The sequence below is a fragment of the Leptonychotes weddellii genome, chromosome 10 (genome assembly GCF_054177405.1).
Source record: "Leptonychotes weddellii isolate Sample4059 chromosome 10, ASM5417740v2, whole genome shotgun sequence".
Classification (NCBI taxonomy): domain Eukaryota; kingdom Metazoa; phylum Chordata; class Mammalia; order Carnivora; family Phocidae; genus Leptonychotes; species Leptonychotes weddellii.
The window spans coordinates 53778041-53804036 of NC_138378.1; positions in this window are offsets into that span (position 1 = coordinate 53778041).

A 25996-nucleotide genomic window follows, 5' to 3' on the forward strand; every position below is an offset into this window, starting at 1 on the left:
CACCTGGCCTCCTTCAGGGGGTAGAGCTGCTCCCCGCGGAGCCGAGCCCACACGCTAATCATCTGGGCAGGCCTGACTCCTCACCAGAGGTGTGAACATGCCCGCATGTTGGGACCAGAATGAAGCACTTTAATGGACAAGTTGGAATCCGTCTGTGAGCAATAAATTGCCCTAGCCCCTGGGGCCATTTTCCCTCATAAATCTGAACGGTTTGACTCTGCAGATCCTCAGTGCTGGAGCTATTTCCAGGGCAACAAGAAGGCCTGTGGGAACTCTCACAGGGCAGGGCCCCAGTGGAGGCCACAAGCCCTCCCCCACTTCCTGCTCTCCCGCCCCCACCGGTTTTGGCAGCGGGGGTCCTTCCTTCCTCTTTGAGAGCCTGGTCTGGTCTTGTAGGGTGTGCTCGTGCCTCGTTCATTACCCTCGGATCATTCACCCGGCTGCCCCCTAGCTCCTGGCTACTCCTTCTGCTGCCTCCCAGCAACTTCTGGGCAAGGGTCTCTCCCGGGGGTGTCATCTGTGCCCATAGCTTCAGGGAGCACGTTATGAATCTGACCTCAGAGTTGCGTTTCTAGTTCAGGCTTCTTTTCCATGTTTCTGCCTGAAAGATTCCCCACCAGCGTGTCCCAGAGGCACCTCAAACACATGCCGTCCATCCAGAACTCCTCCTTCCCCTGTCCCCCACTCCACCCCACCAGCGGACACAGGATCTCTCTGGAATGCCTTTGGCACCTCTCTCTCTTTAGTATCCCAGGCACCCCCGAGTTCTGCTTCTTGACCCCAAGAAGTCACATCTCCATCTTCACTTCCCCATCCCTCTTGAAATCCCATGTATTGGATTGTTTCTTGTAGGAGCCTCCCGACGGTCTTCTGCCTTCCAGTCACATAGCTCGTATTCCTGAGTCATCATCCCAAAGCCAGGCCCAGAGTGTGTTACTTCCTGATTCCAACACTCTCGATGGCTCCCCAGTGCCACCAAAGCAACCCCAAACTCTTCAGCATAGATTCACAGTTCTCACCTTGAATTGACTCCCAACCCTGCTTTCCAGCCTGGTTGCCCACTCTTGTTCCTTAGAACCTGTGTGTTGCAACTGTTCCAGGCCCCCCTTGTAAATTAGCCTTGCACTTACTGACTCCACGACGTGCCTCCCACATGCCTTCTGCTTGGTGTGGACAGTTCTGCCTCTGCCCGGCACAAAGTCCCACCCTTTGTTTGTTTGGTTTTTTTAAGATTTTATTTATTTATTTGACAGAGAGAGAGTGAGAGCCCAAGCTGGGAGACAGAGGGAGAGGGAGAAACAGGCTCCCTGCTGAGCAGAGAGCCCGATGTGGGGCTTGATCCCAGGACCCTGGGACCACACCCGAGCCGAAGGCAGCCGCTTAATCAACTGAGCCACTCAGGTGCCCCAAGGTCCCACCCTTTGTTCAAGACTCAGCCCAGACACAGAACACCCAAACCCAAATGATGGTTAAGACCCTGGGAGCCAGACCCAGACTGACTGGGAAAAGACCCACTTCTATTAATTCTAGTGTTGGACCTTTTGTCACTTAACCCTTCTGTGCCTTGGTTTGCCCATCTGTAAAATGGCTATAATAGCCTCATTTGAGGTATTTGAGGATTGAGTGAGACTGTGTATAAAGTGGAAGAGTGTCTGGCATGTGGTCAGCACTTTATGTGTCTAAGAATAGCTCTAATACCCCAGATTGTGAAGCCTCCTCTGATCCCCTAGGCCGGACCTCCATACTTCATAGCATTTCCTTGACACTGCTATAGCAGCACTTACCACATTTGCCTGGTTGTGGAGTCAGAATCCTTTGATGGCAGGGGGGCTTGGGTGGCTCAGTCCGTTAAGCATCTGCCTTCGGCTCAGGTCATGATCCTGGGGTCCTGGGATCGAGCCCTCAGTCTAGCTCCAAGCTCATTGGGGGATCTGCTTCTCCCTCTGCCCCGCCCCCCTGAGTGTGTGTGTGTGTGTGTGTGTGTATAAATAAAATCTCTCTCATATAAATAAATAAAATCTTTTTTTTTTGGTAAAGATTTTATTTATTTATTTGAGAGAGAGAATGAGATAGAGAGAGAGAGCATGAGAGGGTCAGAGGGAGAAGCAGGCTCCCCGCCGAGCAGGGAGCCCGATGCGGGACTCGATCCAGGGACTCCAGGATCATGACCTGAGCCGAAGGCAGTCGCTTAACCAACTGAGCCACCCAGGTGCCCCTAAATGAATAAAATCTTAAAAAAAAAAAACCCTTTGATGGTAATTGGGCGATTGTCAGGAACCCACTGAAGCAAACAAGGGGACTTTTAGCACAGGCTTTGGGGTAGGTCTTGTAGCACCCAAGGGCAGGAATACAGCAGGACCTTAGGAAGCCCTGGCATTGGCAGCTGGAAAGACTGCTGGGGCAGCATTATCTCTCCGAACATCCACTTAATTACTTCCTTTGTAGACTGTAGCCTTGAAAACTTGACTGAAATCTGCTGCCCACAGCACCCAAGAGTACACATCAATGTCCAACATGAAAAGATGGGATCTCTCTCTTGGTCCCAGTTCAGGAGCATAGGGGATGGAGGCGGGGTCATGTTATACAGAATTACTGCTGGGGTGCCCCACTATGGGAGAGGGAATGAAATTATGGGGGTCCATACCATAGACTGCAAACTGGTCCCCCAAACCTGTTTCCCCATCTTTCTTAGTCACAGAACTCCCAATTTTTGCTGTCTTGAATAAAGACTACATTTCCCAGCCTCCCCTGCAGCTGGATATGGCCGTGTGACTAAGTTCTGGCCAAAGTGTCATTTAAGGGTAGGGAATGCCCTTCCTTGCTTCTTCCCAGTAGCTGGACTCTGGACCAGACTGCGTTGAAATCCTGGCCCTACCACCTAGTTGTGTGACCTTGGGCAAGTTACTGAATCCTCTTGTGCCACAGCTTTCTTAGCAATAAAATAGAAATGAAAATAATATTGACATAATAGGGCTATTGTCAGGCTTCTATGAATTAATATTTGAAGAGTGATTTGAATGGCTCCCGGCACATAGCGTGTGCTCTCTACATGTGGCTCTGGCAAGGAATGGGGATGTTGATGAAGAGGAAGATGGCCAGACTGGAGCTTGAGGACCATGTGGGGTGATGAGGGAGACCCCTACACTGAGGGTGCCCTGAACCCTTAACACTTGGTGAGCCACAAAACCAGCCTGGACTGCTTGCCTCTGACCGTGTTTATAGGAAAGAACAAGAAACTTCTGCCTTGGTGAAGCCACTGCCATTTGGGATGATTTGGTTACTTGCAGCCTAATGGAATCCTAAATGATACAGGGCCATGTAGGTCCAGCATACAGCTCTGTCCATTGCATCGTGTTGTAGTCTCTTGAGACTGTGTCTTTTTGTGCCCACTGAGATACATTCTTTCAAGGCAGGATAGCTTTCCTCATTATCCTTGTGCTGTTTATACTTCTTATAAAGTCCTGCTCACAGTAGGTGCTCAGTAAGAAGTATGAATGATGGGGAAAATGATGCTAAAAAGTGTTGTTCTGTCTAGGCAGACTCGGTCATAGTCAGAAACCCCCAAGGGAGCCCGTGTTGGCTGGTTGCAGAAAATTAGTGTTAATAAAGAAGAAGGTTTTATCCAGAATAATGCATGGTGTTCCAAGGACAAGTGCATTATATTGTTTAACCCTTACGACCACCCCGTAGAATAAGTCCTCCCATCAGCCTCATTTTACAAATGAGGAAACTGTGCTTCGGAGAGATGGGGGTCAAGTTCTTAGCTCCAGACAGTGGAGCCAGGACTCAAACTCATGCAGTTTCACTGCAGAGACTGGGATCTTAACAATTCTGCTATGAAACTGTCTTCAGGGCTTTTCTCCTGTGAGCCCTTTGGAGAGGAAGTTGAGATCACCGAGAAGTCCTTGCTTCTCTTTCTACTTTGGAGGTTTGTCTCGAGGGCTGGGGGAAAATGTCAGGGTTTTCCTGAGGTCAGTGGGGTGAAGATCCACACAGACCCTGACCCCCTGCATGAACCCAACCTCTCTCTCCCCCGGACTGGCATAGCATTTTTGTGGCCATGACCATCGGCTGGTCCAACTGGCTGATCTGCAAATCCTGACAGTGACAGTTTGCTTCATTCTGCTCCTGCCTGTTGTGTGATTTTCAGCATCTGACCTCCTATTAGGGCCCTCCCATGTTGTCTCTGCAAGAAAAGCTTCATTTTGAAAGATGAAAATAAAGAATGAAAGACTCTGTCCCCCCAAATGAAAATTTCATGGTGAGATTTTAGACAACAGAGATTTTGGGGTTCAAGAACTTCCTGCTCCCTATTGAATCACTCCTTCTTCTTCCGATGCCCCTCCTCCTCTTCCTCTTTCTTCTTCTCCTTCCTCTTCCTCCTCTCTCCTTTCTCTCCTCCTCCTCCTCCTCCTTCTAACCACTTCACATCCCCCTCTCTTTTTCCTGACCCCAGAGCCCACGTGCCCTTCATGGCCCACTTTCAGTCCCTTGTCCAGGAGGACCTCTCTGCCCGTTCCCATGCCCGTGGGCCATCCCTGTCACCCTGGCCACCCCTGGCTCAGGGCCCCCTGGCACTTACAGTCTGGGCTGTGTTCTTTAGCACCTCTTCATGCACTGGGCCAGTCCTCCAATGGCTGCTTATGTCTCTAGTTTTGTTACGCGGTTTGCTTTCAGAGGACCAAGGCCACATCAAATTGAATTGCCAGGGATATTGTTGCAGGAACTTCTTACCTTGGGAAGTCTTCTTCAGTCTCGGGGAAGTCTCCGTGACCTCTTCAGTCTCTTCCTGCCCTGAGTTTGAAAGATTCTCTACTCTTCCTTGCATTTCCCCCATGGTGCCTGATTCAGTGTTGGGTAACAGGTGTTTAGGAAGGATTTACTGAGCTGTCTTCCTCTTTCTGGAAGCAAATGCAAAGGGCCATTGAGCAATGGTGGAAAAGTTCTCTTGTTTTCAAAGATCTCCCAACAAGGAGGCAACACACTTTCAGGTTTGGAGGATCAATGTTTTTTTGAGACCACTTGATTGTGCTCCAGTGGGTGCTCTGGCGCCCCCTCTGGCCTGGCTGGCCTTGACAACACTCCTCTGGTCCAGTTTCTAGGCTGGAATCCACAGGTTGGCCCTTCCTGAAATGACTCAACATCCAACTTGGACTCAGTTCCAGCCCCGTCCCTGCTAGCTCCAGGCAGACCAGGACCATGGAGACCCCAGCTTTTCTCAGAAAGATCCCACTGCCAACCAGAGATAGCCATGGCAAAAATTTGGCAAAATGCAAGCACATGCATTTTCAAGCCATGGCCACACTTCATGGTTCTGCCCCATTTCATGGTGCCCAGATGGAGGGAGTTCATCTCAGACAGAAACACCTGTTTCCCCCAGTGACTTTCTCCAGGACTCAGGTCTACAACCATCAGGAACCTGCTTGGAATGGGGCTAAGGGAGGGTGTATCCTGCCCTGCTAGAGCCTGGACCCCTGATTCCAGCACCCCTAGAAAATGTGGCCCCACCACAAGCACATTCTAGACAAAACCAGAGGAGGCGTTCGGGCTTGGGTTTGAGTTTGCACTGTGACCTGGTGTTCAGAGGCCTTCTGGCACCCTCAGAAATGGCATCCATGTTCCCGGCATTCAGGTCAGTAGCTTCTTGCCTGCTTCTTTCCATCTCACAGCACTCCGGGCCACAGGGTAGAATGAATGTATTCGTGACTAAAGGCACAAGTGGAAACAAAGACCTTTCCCTTCACATTTGTGAGACCCCAAGAACTTTGCATCTTGCCAAGCCTGAGTTATCTGTCCCTGGGCGCACTGCATCCACTCCTGGAATGGCCTCAAGGCCCTCACCCCATCCACATACTTCCCAACCTTCAGGGTGTGATTCAGTTCTGCCTTCACCACCTTCCCTTCTCCGGAGACCTCAGAGACCTTTTTTTCTCCTTTGAGCTCTTAACTCTTGACATGTGCACCACTCTTGAGTGGCATTCAACGTTGTGACATTGTTTATTGTCTCATGTGGCTATGAAGTGTGTTGTGTGTTTATTTTCCATCCACTCTCTGAACACTTTAGACCAGCTCTGTCTAATAGAAATACAAGGTGAGCTACATATGTAATTTTAAAATTTCCAGTAATCACATTAAAAATGTACAAAGAAACAGACCAAATTAGTTTTGATAATGTATTTTATTTAACCCAATGTATCAAAAATAAGTGGGACCAATATAAAAAAATTATTAATAAGATATTTTACCTTTTTCTGGTACAAACTCTTCAAAATCTAGCATGTATTTTACACTTATAGCACATGTTAATTTAGCTGCTAAATTTTCATGGAAAACTCTTCATCTGCATTTAGATTTAATGATGACTTCTCCTTTTCTTCCATCTGCCAAATACGGAATTAGGGCCTCATCTTGGCAGCTCTAAGATGGAGCCATACAACCAAAGGAATTCTGGGAATTGTAGTTCCCAGCCTCTCTTGGTGCCGCAGAAGAGAATGTACAAAAGGATGGTGGTGATACTGAACTGACAAGGGGCAATCTGGCTCATTATTCCATTGGATGAGCACTCCTAAGAGTAAGTGGGAAGCATTGTCGGTTGGGAGGAGCAGCAGAAGCAGAGCAAATGCAGGGAGGGAAGACAGTAAATATAGCAAGGCCCCGGACTCAGCCCAGGGGAGAGGAGTCTCTGGTAGTGGCAAGGGAAGCAGAGAAGGAGGAAGATGGAAGGAGAACAGTGGGTCTCTGGGGGGCTGCGAAAGTGTTCTGGGCATCCAGATGCTCCAGGGCCACAAGGTGGCCAGGGTTATAGCTCACTGACATCTACATGGGAGGGTGCTCATGTTTGTCTCTCTCCCTGACTCTGGGTGCAAAGCTTTGCTGGGACAAAGTAGTGCTCCCCAGGTCTCAGATACTATATGAACTCAGAGGCTGTGGGAATCCCGCCTCCTCCAGGAAGGCTTCCCAGTCAACAACCCCCTCAGCCTGAACCCTTTATTTTGATGCTTGCTCACACACACACTGTCATGGCTTGTTTGCTGTTCTGCATGTGCTGTGTCCCTCCAGGTAGCCCTTTGGGGATGGAGGCCCAACCTATCTTCCATATCCCACCCATCCTGGAATGTACTCCACACGGCTGGGCTGGCCCGAGCTGGGACAGAGGCCAGCGGGGAAGAAATCTGGCATTAACAGAGCCACCAAGGCTGCTCCTGTCCCCGATGGGCAAGGGTATGGAAGAAGGAACAAAAGTCCATTGAAAGCCACTTCCCTTTATCCCGGGGCAGCCAACCCGACTGAGGTCTTGGAAGAGAGCAAACTTGACTGAAGGAAATCAGAGATCAACCGGAATCACCCCTCAGGCTATTGAAAGGAGAAAGGCAAACAAAACCTGTGGGGGGGGGGGGCCCAGTTGCCATGGCACCCAGGGCACTAGGCCCCACTCACCAAGGCTGGGCCAAGCAGGAGTGAGGCTTTGCGAGGGAATCTCCTGCAAGCAGCCAAGTCCTCTAGGGGAGGCTGGCAGTGCATGAGAACAACTGCCTCGTAAAGAGGAGACCCCCAAGTGAGGACACCAGCTTCCAACCAGTGAATGAGCCACTCACCTCTCTTCCTAGGCATTCACTCCAGATACTGGAAGTATAGTGACTATGACCTTTCTGTTCCTTCTGAAGAACTTTAGGGCTGGGCTAAATTGGGGTTAGAGTATCTAGTCAGTGCCATCATCTTGCAGATGAGGAAACCAAAGTGAATTTGAGGTCAGATTGGAGGTGGGATCTAGTCTCCTGGCTCCTCCCCAAATGCTTTCCCTTCTCTTGGTCCTTTTTACTCGTCTCACCTCATATAGTCTCTCTTTTGTCCTCTCTCAGGACTGGGATCTTTTTTTCTGATACATCATCTTCTGAAGAGATAGCATTCTCCATGTTGTTGATTTCAGCAGCATCAAAGCAAGCTTTGAGTGCTGGGTGCATTTGAGGACGTTGTAAATGGTTACGTCTCATCTAGTGATCTGGAGGGAAGCACACATGGGGCAGAAAGTCAGACCCCATGGGGCTGTTGAGACATCCAAACTGCCAAAGTCAGACCATAGTGCTTTCAGCAACGAAATAGGGTGGATTTGATAAGACTTGTCTTCGGAGACTCCCCCCTCCAACCAACCATACTTTGTGCTTGCAATTCCAGTGTCTGGCATCAGATAGCAGTGTTGTTCTGTTAGGAATTTTAGACAACTTGCTATTCTGAGAAAGGTTTTCAATTTCATTCATTCATTCATTCATTCATTGGACAAATATTTACTGAGTGCTTATAATATGCCAAGCACTTTCTAGGTACGGGGGATACAGCAGTGAACTAACAAAAAGCTGTGACCTCTTAGCACTTATGTTCTTGTACAGGGAGAGGATGAGATAAATGAGAAATGATGATAAATGAGAAAAGCATTTGGTATATCATAGGTGATATGAAGAAAGATAAAGCAGAGAAGGGGAAAGGAGGGCTTGGATGGGGGGACATTGTGAAGTTAAAGGGGAGGTCAGAGATGATAAGAGCATAGAAACTGGTAGCTGGGAAAGGCTATGGAGCTTTTAGGCAGTGGGTGAAATGCAGAAGCAGAAAATGTTTGCATAGGAAGGGGTTGTAGAGGGGGCTATGTTATATTTGACAGATGGGGAGACTGAGGCTCAGAGAGGGACAGTGACCTGCCCAAGGTGGACAGTCTGGAAGGCAGAGGTTGGCAGCCTTGAGTTCCAGGCCCATCGTACCTTTCCCTGCCTCCCCTACTTCCTCTCAAAACCCATCTTGGTCCTGTGAGGGCCTGCCCTCAATTTGGCTGAGATGATGAACTCGTGAACTCACCAAACGCTGTTTGCTTCTCTTCCTAAGAACATTTTCCAGCCTACCTTGAAGTTGGCAAGTTCTGGTCAATGGATATTGGGCAGGAGTGGTAAACACCAATTCCTACGGACTTCCTGCATAATCTTCCATGGGCTCTCCCTTTCCCCATCTGTGTAATTAGAAGCACAGGACTCCAGAGCCTTGGAGGATGAGAAAGTCACTACAAGGAGGGAGATTGGGGCACCTGAGTGGTTCAGTCAGTTAAGTGTCTGCCTTCAGCTCAGGTCCTGATCTCAGGGTCCTGGGATGGAGCCCTGAGTTGGGCTCCCTGCTCAGTAGGGAGCCTGCTTCTCCTTCTCTCTCTGCACCTCCCCCCACTCATGCTCTATCTCTCTCTCTCAAATAAATAAATAAAATCTTAGAAAAAATAAAATAAAAGGAGGGAGACTAGGTCCTGGATGACTGCATGAAGCCTGCAGTCAACTGGAATCACCCCTCCGGCTATTGAAAGGAATAAGGCAAACAAAACTGGGGTGTGTTGGGGGTGGGGCCCGGTTGCCATGGCACCCAGGGCACTAGGCCACACTCACCAAGGCTGGATGACCCTGTTTTAGACCGTGGCATGAGTAAGTCCCATGTGGACAGCACCAGGGACAACCATGGACTGACAGTTCAGCCATTGAGATGTGGGGGTTGTTTGTTACAGCAGCTGGCTTACCCTATTACACTCTCATGATTGAACCTAACTGAATATATGTCCACCAGCGTAGCTTCCTACCTTGTCCACAGGGGACGCCCTGCTGTTTCTGTTTGCCTGCACAGGACCCTTTTCTCTTTGCTTGGTCATAGCTCCCATTTTTATCAGAGAAGCCATCCCTCTTCTTGGTGAAGCTATTTCTCACGGGGCCTCCCTACCACCACCCAGAGGGCGGCATGTGACCCAAATGGCCATTCTGAGTACACAGTCCTCTTGGCCAAGTAATTGGTTCAGGGTCAGATACATAATATGATGAGTCTTGCTTGAGATTCAAGCTATGGATGCTGGAAAGAGAGTCTCTCCTTCTTTAAGATACTGAACGATGGGGACCAAGAGAGCCTGAAGCTGCTGGAGCCATTGCCCAAGGACACAAGAAAGAAGCCGATAGAAGAATGAAACCAACACAGATAGGAAAGAAGACTAAAGAGCCAGAAAGAAAATCTGACTCTGCCTCATCATTCCAATCTTGCCAGAAGCCCTGCCGACCTTCAGTTTTCCTGGTTGCAAGAGCCAATTACCTCTAAAACAAAAACAAAAACCAAAAACGGATCCAGTTTGGATTTCTGTCACTTAGCACAGAAAGAGTTCTGATTAATAAGTAATTATAGAACTAAGATGTATTGAGACCCGCTACTCATGTTCTAAGCTACAGACCACAATCAAATGGCAAGTAAATCAACCCCTGCCACTAGGACCTCCTGTTTCCATGTATAGATATATGTGGCAGGTAGGCTCAATGCCAACATGAATAGCAGAACAACCTGTTGACAAGTTGGGTCTCATTTTTCCACATTTTAGGTTGCTAGCTTATCAGGATACAAGAGGAAATATGCACATTTACCTTTTCCTTTATCCTTCTGGAAAAGGTGGCTTTTGAGTTCTTGAGGTTTGAGCTTTCCTTATCACTGCGAGGGAAGTAACAGCCTTTGGTCTGTGTTTCCGGCCAAATGGAGAAGTTGTCAGGCAGGGGTGGGCTGCCCTGAGATTTGGGGGGCCTCTGCCCATCTGGTGGTTTAACGAGGTGTCTATCAGGCGGCCCAGGAGAGGAGTATGGCCTTTAGGGGACCAAAGAGGAGAAGTGTTGGGAGATCCTGTAGGGCCGAGGACATGGACACCAGAATTGCTGAGGCTCAGAAACCTTGAGGAAGGTCCCCAGGTCAAGACAGCCTCAGAGTAGAGGCTCCCCCTCAGCATGAACCATGTGGGCAGCACCAGGGTCAACCATGGATTGACAGTTAAGGCCCTTCTATCTATTTTCATGGGTGGGGCAAACCCTAGGGTCCTCCTATAACCTTCTTTACTAACTGTCTATAACCTTGACAAATGCAGTTTTAGCTGGATGAAATCTAATTTGGGAAATTTTAAAATACAACTTGTCTTGAATCCTAAATTTTGTGGAGTGATTAGTATCTGTATATATTTAATTACCAAGTGTTACCAACTAAGGAGGGAACTTACTGAGCTCCATGAATCCATATAACAGGGAATCTGCTCAATTCAGCGGGAGCAAGTGATTTTTTTTTTCTCAGTGCGGAACTTGTTCTAGAAAACCTCCTTGGATAGTTTAGTCTTAGACCAGATGGAACTGGGGACTCTCACAGTTCCTGGAGCTTACTTTTTATCAAGACAAATAATAATCACTTATTATGTGCAGGAGCTTCAGGCTCTCTTGATTCCTGTTGCTCAGTATTTTAGAGGAAGAGAGGTTCTCCAGCATCTATGAACCAAATCCTAAGCAAAACTGATTGGCATCATCAGGTTGTGTGTCCATCCCCGAACCAATCAGTTGACCAAGAGGACTGTGTACTTGGAACAGCCAGCCTTTCAATCCCCACAGCAACCTCTTAAGGTAAATATCATTATCCCCATGTTACCTATGAACAAACTGATGTGGAAATAGGTCAATTTGCTTGTCCAAATTATTATCGTTCACCAGCATCTCATTCCCCTTTCTTCCCAGGGGCATGGATGGACGGTACTTTCCAGCCCTCTTTTTTTTTTTAAAGATTTTATTTATTTATTTGACAGAGAGAGACAAAGTGAGAGAAGGAACACAAGCAGGGCAGGTGGGAGAAGCAGGCTTCCTGCTGAGCAGGGAGCCCGATGTTGGACTCGATCCCAGGACCCTGGGATCATGACCTGAGCCGAAGGCAGACGCTTAACCATCTGAGCCACCCAGGCGCCCACTTTCCAGCCCTCTTGAAGTTAGATGAGGTTATGTGACTTTCCATGGCCAATGAAATGTGAATGGACATGATATAGGTCTCTTCACAGGGGAGGCATTTAATTACTAACACTTGCCCCCCGCCCCCACTTTCTCCCGTCTCCGCAGTAATTAGGGAAGGCTGTGTCGCCATGGAGGTGTATCAGGGTCTTCACATGGAAGGTAGCTGCAGAGTCACTTAGACATGTAACAAGGCTCTGCGTGCGGGAGGACATCTTTGTTGTTTTAAGCCACTGAGATTTGGGGGTTGTCTGTTCCTGCAGCATAACTTAACATATCCTGATTAACAGAAACCTCACTCAATTACTAAGTAGCAGAGCTAGAATTTGAACCAAAATGTGTCAGACCCCAGGGGCGTCTGGGTGGCTCAGTCGGTTAAGCATCTGCCTTCAGCTCAGGTCATGATCTCACGGGTCCTGGGATGGAGCCCTGCGTCAGGCTCCCTGCTCAGCGGGGAGTCTGCTTCTCCCTCTCCCTCTGCGAACCCCTCCCCGGCCCCCCTCACATGCGCATGCACTCTCTCTCTCAAATAAATAAATAAAATCTTTTTTTAAAAAATTGAGCATATAGTGCAAAGAGTTTCCATACATCCCTTGTGGCCCATATACATTCCCTCTATTATTAGCAATGTGTATTAGTATGGAACATTAGTTACAATTAATAATCCAATATTGATAGATTATCACTAACTAAAGGCCATGCTTTATTTAGCGTCTCTTTGTTTTTTACCTAACATTCTTTTTCTGTTCCAGGAATCCATCCAGGATGTACCACATTACATTTAGTCGCTGTGTCCCCATACAGACATGGCAGTTTCTCCAACTTTCCTTGCTCTTGAGGAGTGCTGGTCAGGTATATTGCTGGATGCCCCTTTACAGGAATTTGTTGGATACCAGTTTCTCTGAAGACTAGACTGAAGGTTTGAGGTTTTTGAGCAGGGATATGTTTAAAGCTTTTTCCAGATAATTCTAACTTGCAGGCAGGGTTACCCGGATGATTAGCTCACAAGGAACAGGCTCCTGCTTCCCCTGGGGCTGGGCACAGAGAGAGATCAGGAAAATTTGCTGATTGTTTGTGACAAGGCTCAGCTCTCCTCCTTGCCCTGGAATCTCTGATGCAATGAACCTTGTGATGCTTAGTTGAGGAAACTGAGGCTGGTCTTTCACCATCCAGCATGGGGACAACCTTGTCTTTCCAGGGTGGGGTGGATGAGCAGCCCCTAGGGAAGAGGGATGCCCCCACAACCCCAGGGTGACCAGTCAGAGGGCAGAGCAAGGGTCTGGGAGGTAGTGAGTTCTTGTAACAACAGAGAAAACATTCATGGCCATCTTGTCTGATCTTCAGCTACCTTCTAAAATACTGTTAATTTACCACCCAAAGGCCATTCTCAACTCCCTTTTCTCTTGCCCTCTTCTGATCATAGAGGCTGAAAAAGGGATACTTTCCCATCCTCCTCAGTGACTCAAAATATTCATGTAACCCAGTTCTGGTTAACAAGATACAAGAAAAATTTGCCAGGAGTGTGGGGACTGTGAGGGTTTTGGGGAGCAGGGAAAGCTTCTAAGAAAGATTTTTTCATTCCTCATTAAATAAGAAAAGCACATGAAGAGAGCTCTTTCCACTTTGACCTTCACCCTACATCTTGACTTTGGAGGGAGTCTTAAGAAGATGTGATATCTGGCACTATGGCAGCCATCTTGCAACTATAAGGAGGAAAACAGAGAATTTAGATGCTGACCTAGAGCCCTGGCATCTTGGAGTGGCAAAGCCAGCTTGATAACTGCCCACCTCAAGACTTCTAGTAAGGAACACTTCTTATGGTTTAAGTTCCTATTAGTCAGAGTTTCTATTTCACAGGCCCTGTGAGGGTAGGTGGGTAGGCATCACCCTTAGAGTACAGATGAGACCCTGAGAAGCTAGGGACTTGCCTGAGGCATCCTGACGTGGAAAGGCATGCTTTCTGGGGGTAGCTGAGCGAAGAGTGCGCATGGGTGGTGGTGAGACTGAGGATGATCCACCACACCAGGAAAGGAGCAGGGAACTTGAGGGCAGGGGTAGGTAGTGGAGTCACAGGGCAAGTTTGGGGCCCTTCGGCCAGAAAGCACACATGCAGACTCCTGGGTGAAACAACAAAGGGCAGCTGGCCTTCCAGCAGGGCCTTCCTCGTGCTGTCTCCAGACAGCCTGCAGGAAGGAAGGAAAGGCAGTGGCTAGGATTCAACGTAGACCAACAGGACCTAAATTTAGATCAGATGTCCAGGGAGACGCTAGGAAATCCACTGGAGATTCTCTCTCCCTCTGCAGCACGGCCCTCCAGAGGCACAGCCAGCGACAGTGTCTTAAGGACACCCCCTCCCCCACCCCCCAGCAGGCCTGGATGGTAGGCAGGGGTGAGAACATGTCATTTACAGGTGAGGCAACCAGGGCACAAGGCCAGTCATGGAGTAAAGTCTAGAACCCTGGTCTCCTGGGCCCTGGTCTCAGCCATGTCTCCGGGAGGGGAAAGAAAAGTAGCATTGGCTGGTCTCCATGCTGTGAATGCTCCCCCCGTGGCTGATTTTGCCACAGCCCCCTGTCCCAGCTCCCCATCCGCTGACTTGGTTCGGGCCCACAGGCCCCTCTTTCCGGTGGCAGGCTGGTCTCTGTCCTGCCTTGACCTTGGCTGTGGTGTTCCAGGTGTTGGCCCCCAACTCAGTGCCACCCGTGTGTGTCCCTGACCTCACCTCTGGTTTGACAGCTTTGCTTGCCCCTCATCCTGACCCCCAAATTCCTGTCCCTGGTCCCTCTGGGTAACCTGCAGGATGGCTTGTCGTGGGACCCACTCCACCCTACCTCAGCCACAGCGCCCCCTTGTCATTGCTGGCCTGCCTGGATTGGCCCTGGGGCCTCATACCGGGGATGACGGTCGACCCCACGAGTTGGAAGTGGGCGTCTGGATGGCTGCAGATGAAAAGGCCCTGGATGCTCACTCTGAATTTCTTTCATTTTCTAAATGTCACACCTTTCCCTCACAGAGCTCAGAGACCCTCTCGAAGCCTGGATTCCCTCCTGTCCTCCTAAACGCAAACTTCTCCTGCCTGCATTCACTTTCTCTCTTCCACTGAGCAGAAACACCCGTCTCAAGTTGACCCATGGCTCCTCCAGCTTGGTCCTTCCAACCATCGCCCTGGCTCCTGAAGATCTGGCCGTCTGGTGTCTGCTGCTTCTGTTCTGTGCCTAAAATCTACTCCTCCGTGCCCTCTCTCTGCCTTCCGTGAACGTCTCAGCACCATTGCACGATGCCACCCTAACCCCCACTACCACAGTCTAGGTCAAGGCTCACCACCTCCCCTCCCACCCCTGAAGTCTGCCTGCACTTCCAGCTGAGCTCCTCAGCCTGCGTATCACTTCCTCCAGGAAGCCTTCCCTGATCTCCGCTCCTCTTCTCTCAGGACTGGCTGTCCTATTGTTCTGCATCCCGAGCAAACCTTGATCGCAACTCTCCTCCTACTGCTTTAGAGCCATTTACTCGCTGATCACTCCCATCAGGCAGGAGTTCCTTTGGGAGAAGGAACTACATCACTCCGCCTTGGAGCCCCACGCAGTGCCTGGCATATGGCAGATACCCACAAACACAGGTTGCTTTGATGACTTCGGTGGCCATTTTTCACGTAGCATTCTAAAAGCACTTCCTGTTGGAGGGCCTCTCAGCTCCTCTACTAGACTGGAAGTTTCTTAAGGCCAGGAACCTGTCCTGTTCCTTGGGGCCCCTCTCAACACGGAGCTTCCGGCAGGTCCTGTGGCTGGGGCACAATACGGACTCGGAGGAGGACGGTGGGCAGAACGAGGTGTGTGCCTCATTTCTTCAGGCACACCCAGCTGTTGACTGATGTGTCTCCAGAGGCAATTAAGTTTAAGAGAAAGGTTTTTACATGCTTGTAAATCCTATCTGATTACAAAGACCCTTGAAGGGTGAGCTACCCGTGGAAGCTGGGGGGCCGGAGAGCCACTGTGAATGAAGGCAGAGGGCTGGGTGCTGGGCAGGCCAGTTTCCAAATGGCCCACCCCTGTCCTGGAAAGGCCAGAGGAGTGTCTGAATCCATCCGGGGGACTGGGGATGGTTCATGAGGGTGGGACAAACCCTCTACTCCACCCCTTTACCCACAGGCCAGCCTCCTGAGCAGGGAATATGGACTCCGGCTCCCAGCTGGAACCCCACAAGCAGAAATGTTCTCTTGGTTTTCCTGTTGGAATCCTTGGAGCAGGAATGTTCTCGTGGTTTTCCTGTTAGAATCCTTGGAGCAGGAATGTTCTCGTGGGTTTCCTGTTGGAATTCCATGAAAAGCGCTTTTATTCTTCCAGCCTCGTGCCCTTGAAGTTTCGGGGGCACGGGGTCCTGGGGGATTCCCAAGCCCGGCCCCTCCAAAGCTTTGCCCACGGACTCTGGGCATCTAATTAGCATGGAAGCCTCTCGGAGGAGAGACTCTTTGCACACATACAATGCTGAGTTAAGCTCCGGTCATTGCTGTTCTGCTAATAAACAGAGTCCAGGCAAGGTGGCCAGCCCTGATGTGGGGTGGCGAGTATGATGGAGTCGTACTTAGACGGAGCCACACTGCCTGGTTCTGGATCCTGGCTGCTCAGCAGCTGGCTATGGAATTATCCCAAACTCTCTGGGCGTCAGTTTCCTCATCTGGGTGGAAATTCTATCTACGTCATGGAGTTGTTGTCGGGGCGATAAAGGAGATGCCTCTCCCCCTTTCCTTTCATGGAGCCCGGGACTGGGTCGCGTTTGCTACAGCTTTGGCGTGGTCCAGCCACCCCTACTTTGCAGGGCAGAATCTCTCCTTTTCCTCTGCGCCCCCCTCATCCATCTCACAACTCCGTGTTCCTGGGGCCCCTTCCTGCTCCCAACAGCTCTGGCCAGGTGTCAGGGGTCACACACAGATCCCCATGGGCCCCGCCCTTGGCCCCACCCATTCATAGCCACCTCCCCTGGAATCCTGGGCAGGCTGAGGGGCCTCCTTTGCACCTGGGTGTGTGAGGAAAGAGCCTGAGGCTGAGGCTAGAGCACACTGTCCAGGTGGTGTGTTTAACTTTACTGAGGCTCAGCTCCTAGGACAACAGCTCTGTGATTCTCCCATGGGGCCCATGCGGGAAAGAGTGACAGGGAGAGCACCCCCGCCATCCACCTCCTCTCCCCTTTCTTCTGCTTCTTCCTCCTCCTCATCCCAGCCTCCTCCTGTCTCGGGACACATGCACATTCACTTTCTCTCTGAATCCCTACAAACCCTAGTTAGGCAGGTGAGCATAGGATGCCATTCCTCACTTAGGAATGAAGTTCAGACAGAATAATAACATTAGTAGCTCTCATTGCTCATGGTAACTAAACATTTTTTGGAATAGGTAATTTGCTCACATGGTTGATGAATCAGAATTGTATGGAAGTGTAGTCAGAAGCCCTGCCCCACCCCGTCCCCTCTCAGCTTCCCCCTACAAGGTAACCCTGTTTACCAGTTTCTTAGGTGTCTTTCCAGAATATCCTTATGTAAATGCCAAGCCAATAGGGCACCTCGTCTGGTTTCCCCACTCCTTGCCCAGATGGTAGCATGTGACTCATGCTGTCACACCATGCTTTCCTACTCAACATGGATCTTGGCAGTGTCTCCCCCTCAGTCCCTGGACGGTCTCCCCATTGCACGGCATGTGCACCGAGCATTTGTCGGAGCCAAGCGTTATATGAGAGCATCTGCGTGGTTCATTTTGTGTAATCATCACACCAAACTATATACCTGGTGGGGTTATCATCCCCTGTTACAGATAGGAAAACGGAGGTGGGCAGAGTTAACCTAGTCCAGGTGGTTCCAGAAACAGCACTCTCATTCACTGAGCTGCCTCAAGGTTCTGGAAGGGCCATCCTCTTGATTTTATCCACCCCTCCCTCCAGTGAGTGGTTTGAATGCAAGCTCTGACCAGTTCTGCTGAAAGCCACGGGCTAGACTGCCAATGAACACGCACTCGTTTGTGCTGTTTTCCCACCCACAGAGGCAACGGGTCCGAACGTCCTCCAAGTGGTTATATAGGCGTCATTGTCTTGCTGAACGCCCACATGTACAAATTAGTATTCCCATTTTCTGGATGAAGAGAATGAAGCTCTGAGAGTTTGAGGTTGACTTCTGTAAAGGGCTGAAAGCCAGGATTATGGCTCAAGTCTCTGGGGTCCTCCCAGCAGCCCACACCATCCAGGGCCCCTCTCTGGGAGGGAGATGGAGGCTGCACCTGGCCCCCAAAATGGCAGCTGTGGAGGCAGAGCAGACTCTGGGTCAGCCCCGGGGATGGAGAGGAGGTGCTTCTTGAAGCCTGGTGAAAGGGATGGAACCCTGTCCCTCTGTCCAACCTGAGCCTCCTGGGCCAGTGGTGCGGGGAGCAGCTAACATGGCTGCAGGGAACAATTATTCATAAGGAACTGACTTCTCTGAGGTACCCAGGATGATGGAGTATCCTTGGTTTCTTATTTGCCCTACAGATATGTTGGGGCGTCAGCCCAGGTCCCGAGTCCCGGACTATTGGCCTTTTTGGGTGCTGTTCTATTCCTCTGGGGTCTTGGCTTTCCAAAACATCCCATTCAAGGAAAGACATGCCAGGGCAGGGAGGTTAGGGTTTGGTGGGGGGCTGACCTGCACTCATGGGGGGGGCCTAGAACCAAGGAAATGTGGCCAGCAGCAGCCCCCCTTGCAGGCCCTTCATGGTGTTCCTGGTGGCTTCTGCACCATGAGGTGCCGCTGATGGGCCAAGGTCTCAAGGCCCCTCCTGCTGGGAGACTATGCTTCTGTTAACTCTGCATTGCCTTCCTCTGGCTACTTCTTGCTAAACTCTTCTGCCTCCCCCTTCTGCCTGCCTCTCTGCTCTCCTTTCCGGCATTCCCAGTCCCACTTCACCCCAGAATTCTAGCAACAACGGCCACCACTTATTGACAACACACCACATGCATGAGAGCTGCCATTTATCAAGCCCTCACCATGTGCCAGGCTTGGGCACAGCATTTTACACACACAGTCAACTAATCCTCACAATACCCACCTGAGGAAGGTACAGTTATGATCTCCATTTTATTTAGATGAGAGACCAGAGAAAGAGAGCCTTCCAAGGTCACTGGGTCAGCCCAGAAAGTGCAGGCAAGCCTCGAGGCCAGCTCTCGCAGTATGGGCTGAGTGGGGAGCTTCAGTTGTGCAGAAGGAGCAGGGTCTCTGGGGCTGGTGTCTGGGCAGCTGGATGACCTCCCCACTCTCCCTCCCACCTCTAGGCCCTGGGTCATGGGGCTGATGGAGAAAAGGAATGGCCTGCTGTGGGTATCCCTCTATTCTGGTCCTCTTGAGTGGTCACCCTTCCTTCTGTCCTGAGACGTGTGGGCTGGCGTGGGGATCAACAAAGAACCTTCTCAGTCTTCTTCCTCACTTTGTGTTTCTGTCTCTCTGCGTCTTTATGCTTTGGTTTCCTTCATCTCTGTCTCACTCGATCTCTCTCTCTCTCTCTCCATCCATCCGTCCATCCAGCCAGTCATCCAGCCAGCCCACAATCTCTCTCTCTCTTTCTATCCATTCATCTATCCATCCATCCAGTCATGCAAACAGTCCGCCATCTCTCACTATTTCTTTGTCCTGACAGGAGGTGGGGGAGGCCTTTGGAGCCCAGGTGCAGTCATATCCTCACAGCCAAAAGCCCTTAGAAGCCCCAAGAACAGAAAAGCTCTTGTTATTACGGTTAGACTCTTTCAGCCCAGAGTCCAAGCTCTGCCCCAACCTGGGCAGACCCACCTGGGGGCTCCCTCTTAGCCCCTGGACACATCCATTGCAAGCTCCCCAACCCATGGATTTGGGGAGCTGCATGGTATTGGGAAGCCAGTTTCTCTGTGTGTGACCTTTCACCCTTTTCCATGAGGGACTTCCTAGGGCAGGGGCCCCATTACCCCATCACACTGGCCCCCGAGGGCAAGTCTCATGCCTCCCCCACCAGTGGGGACCCTACCCCTCCCTAACCCTATATCTCCCTCTGTCTCTCTCTCTCTCTCTCTCCCTTGCTCCTTCTTGTTTCAGTGGCTCTTCTTTGGGATTTCTGGGCCTAATTCCATTTCCTGGGACCCTAGGCCTGGGGACCCTAGGTGCTTGCTCCTGACTGGCACCTAGCAGTGGGGGGTTCCGTTCCCAGGCACACCAGAGAGAGCATTCCCCATAGGGCAGAAGGGCAAGCCAAGCAAGCGTTCACCCTTGGAGAGCGTTGCTTTTTTGGCTTTTCTGGAAGTTTCAAAAATGTAGCTTTGTCTGAGCAAGTTAAAAAAAAAAAAAATCAATGCCACCTCCCACAAATGATACCGTTTCTCAGGCCCATGGAGCAGCAGTTGGTAGACAAATAAGACATTAAAAATAGCCTTGTGTTTCCCAATCTTATGGCCTCTGGGGGCTGCAGGGCGAGGCCCATTGTCTGCCTGCCCTGGGTTAAGGGTGGGCGTGGGGGCTGTTTGTCAGCGAGGTAATTCCCGGTCAGAGAAGGAGGAGAGGCAGTTCTTGGCGAGGATGAGCAAGATAACACACACTTGAATGGAGTAGCTGTTTGGTGTTTATTTTTCTTTTCCCAGGCCAAGAAATAGAGCACACTCCATTTTGAACTTTGTTTTCCACCAACTTTTTTCCCCCCTCTGCTTTTTCTTTTTTTCAAAAGTGTGCAGGGGAGACTGAGATACAAGGTCTTATTTCCATCTGGGCTCTGGCCCAAGAGCCTCGACCAAAAAGTTACTTAAGTCATATTTCCATCATCTGCAGATGGCTGTGTATTTACTTCTCACCAAAGTAAAATCCCAAATGGACTGCAGATATTTGCACGAGTCAAAACTGCTTCCTCCTGGCAGGGTTGGGATGGGGCTTTGATCCTTCTGAGAAAACAGAAATGTTGGCCTCAGCCCGGCAACAATGGTGCATTTGGGATTCCCAGAAGTACCCCCAGATCTAGGCCCTGATGGGGTGGGAAGGGGGCCCCATCCTGGAGACGGATGCAAGGGTTTTGAGAAGCAAAGAGGGCAGAAGTCAGAGCAGGTAGGGTCACTGAGCAGGTGACTGGCCCAGAATAACCCTCTGGGGGATGGCAGCCACCATATGAACTCTGTGAGCATGACTGTGTGCAGAGGGAAAGGCAAACTGTGGAAAATTACTCGGGGAGAAACCACCACTCCTGGACACAGAGCCCCGCTGTTAGGCCTGTGTCGTCCGGCCTCCATCTCCTTCTTTGCTCTCTCGCCCCCAGGGCGCTGAGCCTGGCATGGAGAGCCAGCCCCCTGGCCTGAGTGCCGGCTGGTTCAGCCCTGGGTCAGCAGGGGCAGCTCTGGTGGCCGTGGAGACAGGGCCCCTCTCTGCCACCAGGGGGCACACTCATCTCCAGGGTGGAAATGCCCTGGGTGCCCCCTCCCCAGAACACCTGTCCTGCTCCCATCAGTAGAGGGTCTGCATGAGGATGGTGGGTGGCATTCCAAGCTGAGGGGGTGGTCATGAAGGAACCCGAGAAAGAGGGAGGATGGTAAAAGATTGAAAGCCAAAAGCCTGCTTTCTAATCTTTCCCCTCTCTCCCCTTTCTGTTCCTCATTTTCCCAGATGTCCAGTGTGTATTTACATTGCTCCCTCCGTTTCTTGGTTTTTGTTTTCCTCATCTTTGGCTTTAGGTACCTTGCAGCAGGGCTGGTCGCTGTGAGGTGACTCCCGGGCTGCCATCGCCGTGCATTATAAAACCATAGCTGTGTCCCCAGGGCCGTGGGACGGTGGGCCTACGGTGGGCCTTCGAGCCCCAGGTGGGAGTGGGAGGCTTTGTAGAGGAACAGAGCTTAACCTCGAAGGAGGCAGAAGACTGCGAGGGCCTTTGTCCCACTTCCAGGACTTTCCTGGCCTCCTCAGGGCTGTCCTTCGCTCCACCCTTTGCCTAGGCCCACAGTACGCCATCCTAGCCGGGGCCCTCTTGGCACCACAGGCTGCAGGGCCTGAGCAGGACCCCGTGCTCCCGGCTCTGACCTTCTGCACGGGGAGCTGGGCCTCAGGCCTCGACTTTGCTTCTTCCCCGTTTGTTTCTCTGGCTCTCTTGGGCTCCTCTCAGTCCGGGACAGTCGCCGGGCCCATCCCCCTCCCCAGCTCCCCTTTCTCCCCCCATCTTGGCTCAGCGCTCTGTTTTCCTGTGAGACTTTCAACAGAGCACAGTGTTGGCCGCCGGAGTCTCGGGCCTGGCCCACCTCGAAGCCTGACCCTGACTCATAGTCCCGGGTCCCGACAGGACGTGGTTCACACTGGCTTAAAAAACTCTGGACGGCAAAGTCACAAACCATCTGCACCCTCTTCTTCCGCTGGAGACGTTATTTATGTGTGTGGCTTTGTACTCGTTGCTAAATGCAGCCTGTGTGAAGGCTGTTAATTAACCCTTCGAGAAATGAGCTTCCCATCAGGGCAGGGACAGGAACCAGGAACATGTTTGTAATCAGGTAGTTAAATGCCGAAGATTTATTCCGCTTCAGATTAATGAAGCCAGAGGAAGGGGTAGAGGAGATGCCCTCCGAAGTGGTTTAAAATAAAGCCCGTTTTGTGCACGCAGATTGTCAGAAGGGCAGGAAATTCTAAATCAACTGTGCTCCTGGGCCTTGGTGAGGAGACAGGAGGTGTGCAGGGAGGGATTGGGGGTGACAGCCACCAGAGCCCGCCTGTGTGAGGTGTGGTGGCCGCGGCTGGCTGTCAGGAGACGCGGGGACAGGTAGCCCCCCCAGGGATGAGTTGTGTGGCCACTTCATCTCTTTGGTCATCTGTGAAATGGGAGCATGTCCTGCCTTGCCTTCCTCACGAGGCACTTGTCGGGGCGGGGGGTGAAGAAGAGTCTGAGGTGCTACCCAAATATTAGCAGCCGTCAAAAGGGTCATTATGTCGTGGAGGCATCCTGGGGGAGTGGTGTGGCGGGTGACAAAGTAGGAGGTGGGACTTTTGTTCCCAGTTGCAGGGAGTTTGTGTAGGAAGAGGACGTTCAAAAATCTTCCACAGGGGGCCTCTTTTCCCTCATCTGTGAAATGAGGGTCATTCTAGAATCTTCACAGCTGGCTATGTGATTATGGTTTCCCGATGCTGAAAACAGTCCTTCTCCCGAAAATAGGAGAGGCCAGGGTTTGGGTTTCACCCATCCTTAGTTGCCCGACTCAGGGTCCATAGTTCCCCACCCTTCCCAGATGAGCGAGGGCGGTGCTGGTCGGGGTTAGGGGGAGGTGGGAAGTCCCACCATGTCCCGGCTGGGCGGCTGGGCGTGGGGCTCGGGGACCGAGTGGGCCACCAAGGCCTGCCAACGTTTATAACCGCGACTCTTTATGTTCCCTGTAAAGGCAGGCCTAAAAAGCACCACTGAAAGCCCGAGCTCAGCCTCCCGCACTCAGCCAAGCTTCCTGTCAAAGCCGAAGGAGCCCAGAAAACAAAACAAAACAAAAAATGTATTCACAGCTCTGAGCCTTCCCCCCTTCCCGGGCTTATTTCGTTCGAAAATATTCAGAGTTGGAGAGAGGGAAGGAAAGAGAAACGGAGTCCAGCCTGGGTCTTTAGTGACCCTGTGTCTGCCGTGGGGCTGTGTAACCTCTCGGAGCTGCACGGCTACCAACTTAGAAGGGCGTAGTGAGGAATCGAGGAGATAATGCATAGAAAGAACAACCTCAGTAAGGAGAAGCCCCAAAAGTGCTCCCTCTACGCCCCTCCTCCTGCTTCCCTGTCCTCCCTCCTTCCCTTCCCACCCATCTTCTCCCTTCCTGCTCCCCCATCCAGTCTTTCCTGAGGCTTGCCGTGTCCCCCTTCTGCTGCATCCTTTATAACGGGCCCACACGAAACCAACCCAGCATCTTTCAGTGATCTGACCCAGACAGCCCCAAATGATAATGAACCTGAAGGTGAACGGAGCCCAAACACCTATATTTCAACCTGACCTATAAACAAAGCGAATCTGCGCTTGTTTAGAGTGTTCACTGAGTTAGCTGTGCTCTAGCAAGCTTCCAGGTGATTCTGAGGCAGGCTAGTTTGAGAGCCATTATTCTAGAGCATGCACCTGCTCCCCAGCCCCGGATGTGAGGCAGGAAGGAGGGATGACATATCTCATTTGGCTTCAGGAGCCCTTTGCCAGGATGGGCACCTGCTTTGGCCACTGCCTCCCTCTCTGGGGCCCGGAAGCCTGTGTTCCACTCCAGGCGTGGCTCCTCGCCCAGTGGAGTTTGGTTCCTGACTCCCCTTTATGGTGGGAGTTTGGTTTCTGGGCCCCCTTTATGGCGGACCCACCTTACTCATGAAGTCCAGAGAGGACTGAGAGTGTTTCTCAAACATTCTTCGCCCGTGGCCCTCGCCCCGCTCCCCACCGGGGGTCCATAAAGTTACCAGTGTTCCCAGAACTGTGGCTTCCTCAGCTGGCAGGCACCTCTCAACAGACCTTTCTGTATTGATGAAAATGTTCTAGATTGGTGTTGTCCAATATGGCAGCCACAAGCTACATGTGGCTATTGAGCATGTGAGATGTGGCTAGAGTGGCTGAGGAACTAAAAGTGTGATTTTCTTTCTTAAATTAATTGAGATTGAAACGGGTGCTATAGAGTGAAGTTCTAGAATCTCTTGCAATGCCTTGGTCTCGGAGATCTACCTTCCCTGCACCTTTGGCATCTGTGCCAGCCCTACAGGATCCTGTCCCATTACACAGAGGGGAAACTGAGGCCTGAGAGAGTGAGGGAGGGTCCTCTGGGATGCCTAGGAACCCATCCCTCGTCTGCCTTCCAGCCCCGGCCTCTGGCCAGTGGCCCCACTGGACCCTGGCCTCTGTCCGAGGTGTGGGAGGTTGAATGTGATGAAACCTAAACCCCCTTGGCAGGCACCCAGCTGTGGTTTCACACTTGAGCTGCCCTGTTGGGCGGAGGCGGCTGGGGAGGACTGTCAGAGGATGGGAATTTGAGTGGCCTGGCCAGCAGGCCCTGGGAGCAGGAGTGTCCCCGAGGGGGTTTCCAGGGCAAGCCCGCTTCCAGATTCTGTTGGTGCATCCTGGTGGCTGAGGGCTCTTTGGGACGCAAGCCGTCCTGGATGTCCTACTATGGGCAGGGACAGAGAGGGGACAGTGGAGGTCGCGGATAAGCAGGAAGTCGGTATGACCGTATGTAGTGAGTGGGGATGAGCGTGGTGGTGGTGCCAACGTCCCTAGGGAGGCCCCCAGCCAGCTACGACCCTCCCCACCCCGGCCACTGGCTAGTTTGCGGGACCCAGTGCAAAATGAAAAGGCAGCGCCCCTGTTCAAAACTGATTAGGGACTGCAAGGAGGTGACATCGGAGCATTAAATCTTTCTGAGCATGGGGCCCCAAGTGAACTCATGAAGCTGGCCCTGCCACCAGTCCCTGAGACAGACCGATCTTCTGGGCCAGGATTAGGGCAAAAGCTGGCCCATTCCTCTGTCCCCAGCCTCTTTGGGGCTTCTGGAAGCAGACAGAGGACTCTGAGCCTCCTCCAGCACAGTATCACATTTTCTCAAGTCTCCTCTTAGGCGGGCTGATGCCCGCAGGCTTCAGAGAGACCATCTCCTGATCAGCACCTGTCCCGATCCATGCCTCAGCCCCCACAAGGGGACCGGGGGGCAAGATGCCACAGGAGGTCGTGAAAGCAATGTATTTTCTCATCTTTGTCAGGTGCTTGCTTCGCGCCGGGCGCCTTGCTGAGTATCTTGCTGGTATTACCTCATTCGATTTTCCTAACCCACCAGCAGGCAGACATTCCTGTTTGCCCCTTTCACAGGTGGGGAAACCAAGCACAGAACCAGGAGCTTTCTGCGATGCAGGAAATAGTTGTAGATCTTGATGCTACATTCTACTTAGCTACAGGCTAATTTAGCACTTAACCTGGGCGTTTATTGCATGTAAACTATCACTTAACACAATACATCCACTGCTCAGGGAGGAAAAGTGGCCTGGGCCCCCATCAACTTCCTGACATAGGCCAGTTCCCCCTCAGTTCTGTTTTTGGGAAAATTCTGTTGTTTTTGTCCCCAAAGAGCCACTTTGGTCCCCAAATCCTAACAATGCTTCCATCAATAGAGTAACACATTCCCGGTATTACTCATGAGAAAACGGAGAAAGCTGAGGCTCAGAGAGGTTAAGGACTCCCCCGAGGACACACAGTGAGGTCTTGACCTGGGCC